Genomic DNA, 5,030 nt, shown 5'->3' with positions numbered 1-5,030 from the left:
GGTAAACATTAAGGTATTTATTTGAGAATCACTGATTGCCTTCGACACATTTCTATTTTTAATAGTAGCCTGACTGTCAGGCTAATTAATACTCAATCAATAATAAATACCTTGAGAGTGTGAGAACTCCCTTGGCTTTTGGCTTTTGCTAGTGTATGCCACACAGCCTGGCTTGAAACACCAAATCTGTGTAAATAACATAAATACGGATATGCTGATATACCATGTCCCTGAGCACCACTCCTTTGGGTCAGGAGGAGTTTCCAATGCATTGTTTCCTCCTCTTCAAGCCCTGACATCATTACATTCTAATGCCAGGCAATCAAACACCTAACAGATCTTCTACCTACACTCTAGCTCTTATATTTTAATCTTTTCAGGGGTCATGACAGAACCCTCAATTCAAATCAATTAATTTCCTTTATGAGCAGACCAGCACCATCAGCCTGGAAGGCATCATCATCTGGTTACAAAAGTTGTCCCACCAGTAGTTTGGTTTAATTTCATTAAGCCTGGATTCTCATGTTTCTAGTCTTGATTTCCTCCATCAGTTGGATGGACACATAATAAGTTTAAACATGCAGCTACTAGGTTTGCATTAAGCTGAAGCTGCAAACCACAATTTTTTAGTTAGTATAGTGCCCAGAAAAATAACATGAGGATTTCAATTGTAGTCTAGATGCAAACTAAACCATTACTGAGGATAAGGAGCATTGGCCAAAGCAGGGCAAGATGAGCAATTGTATAAGAGCATGTTATAGTCCCTGAGGTACATTAAAGTGCACTTTAGAAAATCATAGAGAACTTGTAATTACAGAGATAAGAGGTTTTTTCTTCTCTCTGCCTCATTTTTTAGAAAACAAACTGGTATACATTTTGTTTGAGAGGTTTGCCTTATTTCACCCAGCTTTTTTTATTTTTTTTAATTTAAAAAAAAATGTAGAGACAGGTTAGCTCTGTCTGGTAGAGTTCAACAAGTTCTGAGGTATGGGTCAGCTTGGAAGCTGAAACAGCTAATGGTCAAAATAAAGGCACAAGCTTAAACAGTTGCAGTGTGGCAACCTCACTGTAGCATTTGCTACATTATGTTTGTCTTTTGGAGAACAAGCGTTTTACTATATACTACTGAAACAATTCTTTCAAACAAAAGGTTTTTTTGAGCAAATTACACAACTTTTGCCTTCAGGAAACTTGGCAGCTGAAGACATGAAACAAATTCTTTTGTATCAGTTTATTTTATTTCATGGGAAGTAATTTTTAATACTGCAAAATTTATAATGTACCTTGGCCTTTTTGCATTTTATTTCCACCAATGCCTGCCACCTGTATAGACTGGACAATTAATATTTTAGAATCCCAGAGTAGTCAATATGAATTAGGCGCTTAAATTATTGTCTTGAAACAGCTTTTGTGATATGGAGGACAAGTTTTTCTGTCATCTGCTCAATATTTATTTTAAGCATTTTAAACACCTCAGGAATATTCAGTGCACAAGAACCTTTTTATGTTTTAATGGATTAAATTTTCAAGTCCAGATTAAAGCTATAAATTGCATTTACATAGTTCCTTCTCCACAAAGGGGAATTTGTTTTGCACGTGTAGATTTTAATAGATGCAAATGAAGATGGAAACACAATACATGTTGCTAACTTGGACAAAGCAGAGTTTTTAGACCATTTCAACCCCAGGTTGATGACCTTTCTTTCAGCACCTGTGTTTCACAATTATGCAGCATGTACAGGTGTTCTCAAATAAAAAGGGTTGTGTTAAGTAACAGACCTCACTTTGGCTCTTAGAAATATAATAATGCTTCAAGAGCTATTATTAGTATTTTGGGTTTTAGCATAAATAGGAAAAGGCAACTGGGGATAAGTAATGTAATTGAACAGAAGGTTAGGCACTGCTGTTTTTCTTTTTCAGTTTGAAACATCTGCAAGAAAAACAAAGCCAAGATCAAATACTGATTAGCATTAGTTTTTGATTTTAAAAAAATGAGAAGTTTTCTAGAGTTAACCAAAGCACTAAACCATTTTGCCATGCTTGAAATTGGTAAAATTTATGTGGGTAAATCCATCTGTCATTTTGAAGTCACAAATCTCACTATAATTTTGAAACTATGAAGTGACTTGTACATTTGGAATGGTTGGTGTTAGCAATTTTTTTGCAAAATAGAAGAACCTTAATATACCCAACTGCTTAGTTTTAGAAAACCTGCCTTGTAGCATACTAACAACGAAGAGTGTTCATAAGTACAAAGTATGGGCACTTGATAAAGTGTTTGACAGCCCAATCTTCAGATTAGTGCTCATTTAGATGTACTTAAGAAATCAGACTCCAATTTTTTCTCTTGTCAGCCAGGGCTAGTTTTTTAGGTCAAAGGAAACACTGAATATCCTCTTCCTTCTGCCTTTAACACATTTTTTTCCATTGATTAAGAAGAGAAACCAAATCCAAAAGTGCCTACAAGCACCTGCCTGGCAGTTACATTAGATAATTGATGCCTAGGAAATATTTGAGTGAATTTGAAAGCAATATTTGAGCCAGCTCATTTTATATTTTTAAGTTTGTGGTCTCTTTGTCTTTTGGCACAACATATGTACACAAATTCAATAATTTGAAGAGAAAATTATGCTAGTCTATTACTGACTTATATGCTATTAACTCACACAGACACATAAATAAAACTTAATACTTATGTGATCGAAAGTTCTTGAACTGCAATTATTAGTAGTATTATTATTTGTTACCTGAGCACATATTTCTAGAGCCTGAATACTCCTGCATTGTCTTGCTTCAGTAATGGGTCAGTTTTCATCTATTAGCGGCACCTCGTTTTATGTAATTTCAGCTTCCATTCCAAAAACTCCCTGAATGATCATGTCCCACTAAAATTAATTCAAATTCAGACCAAATACATAAAAGCAAACAAAATTAGAGTAACAGTGCAGTGAGGATACAGGCTAATACTTAGACACAAAATTTTGTATCCTTGAATGCCCTTACACAACACCTTAATGGTCCATATTACCGGGGCCCTTCTTGCAATGATGCTTACCCATTGGTCCTCATGTCACGTTTAAACTACATGTTTCCACCCATGGCTGTGTAGGACCTCCAGTCAGCAATTGTGTTCTCTTCTGGATTTTGTCTTGTTTGGAAAACACCTATGGGGATGACACTGATAAAGTGCTCAGACATTGGCAGCTTGGGGTCATCTCAGAAAAGATACTATCTTAAACAAAACCTACTGCCTGTTAGAGACTGTTCAGCAGTGTCTGCCTTATGTCACAGCCTACCTCCTCCAGGGAATGACATAGTGCTTTCTGAATCTGAAGGAACTGTTATCAGCAGAAACTATATTTCAGTTTAATTTGTTTTGAGCTGATCAGGACCCGCTGAGGATTCATTCACTGCCCTCCAATCCCTCACCCTCTGTAGAACTGTTAGTAGCTCTGAGTATGATATGTATTTTACTGTTCATGGGCTTGGTCTTATGGCTACTGCAGGACTTGTGCCATACTTCTGGAGGCACCAAAGCGTTTTGTACTGCAATCCTCTTAGTCAGAGAAAACGTGATGTTGTGTCCCTTTTCAGCTGTGGAAAATCAGCCAAGGAAATTTGCAGGTAATCAAAAAAGCAAATCAAAAAGCAAAAAGTACCGGTTGGGATGTAGTTAATTCTCTTGTAGCAGCTTGTACAATGCTGTGTTCTAGATTTGTGGCCAATACAACACTGGTAACACAGTTGTTCTTGCCTGTCTTGCTGAGCAGTGTTTTCCCAGCATCCAGGGCTTCTCTGTTTCTCCCTCTGCCACCCCAGTGAGGGGCTGGGGATAGGCAGGATGTTGTGATGGAATACAAGGGAGATGAGCTGAGTTACCAAGGAGATACTGTACATCATATCATGCCACAGGCACCAATGAAACAAAGAGCAGGGGTTTAGAGACATTGTCCATGTTTTGCTTCAGTCTGCCTGTGAGAGGCGGTGAGTGGTTTTGCATGACTTGTTTTGTTGCAATGTATTTCTTTCTTCTTCCTCTCCTTCTTCACTTACTGAATAACTTTTAGCTGGATCCAAAAGGTGTTTTGCCAATACCCTTCCTTTGCTCCTCCCCCATTCCACTGGGGGAGGGGGCAAAGTGAGAAAACAGCTGTGTGATACTTAACTGTCTACCACGGTTAATACATGATAGCAATTAGTTTGATGGGCTGAAGTTTCTGTTATTACTAAGCAGAGTTCTCTACCAACAGCACGAGTTATGAGAAACAAAAATGTTAAACCAATCGTACTCACATTGAGTAATTTTATTCAATTCTGCTTTTTTTCCTGTTAATTATAAAGACATTATCCCTTTTATCTCATAAATACTTGCAATGTAAAGTGTATGAAAGCTGTTGTTTCAAAGACTTTAATGATTATGATTACAATCATTTTAAAATAATGACTGCATAAAAGTCAAGGTACTCCCCTCGCTCCACTTCTGAAAACATTTTCTCTGGTAATGGAAAAGACTGAGGTCTCACTTTTATTGTACAGAGCTGTTTAGAGGATCCTGACTTGACAGACTGTAATGTCAAGTGGAGTACCCTCACTGCAGAGTCAAGAAAGAGCTTTTTCTAATTCAGTTGACCAGGCAGGTCACCCTTGCATAGGTGTGAGGAGCAAGCCCTTGCTGATGGCCACTGGCATTTGTAAATCAGATGTTCTGATACTTTAATAAACTCAGATGTTTTGTGATTTCTCCATGCTGACTCAAAAAAGAGCATGCTTCTTCTTTGGACGTGTTACGGGAGGCACTGGAGGCCCATACCCACAGCTGACTGACATCAGCTGCAACCTCACTGCAGCATGGAAGACTTAAAAAGCTGAGCCCAAAACCTAGTACAGGGTTTAATATGTAGTCTAGAGTGGAAGCTAGCACATCTAGAGGGTTACTGTGAAGACGGGCAAGGTTTTAGCTGATGAAGAGGAAGATTTATGTCAACCATGCAGTAAATGCTCAATTCATAGTAAATGCATATGCATTACAC

This window comes from Cyanistes caeruleus, chromosome Z (assembly GCF_971803275.1).
Source record: "Cyanistes caeruleus chromosome Z, bCyaCae1.hap1.1, whole genome shotgun sequence".
NCBI lineage: Eukaryota > Metazoa > Chordata > Aves > Passeriformes > Paridae > Cyanistes > Cyanistes caeruleus.
The sequence above is the reverse complement of the archived record's forward strand: the minus strand, read 5'-3'. Positions refer to the sequence as shown.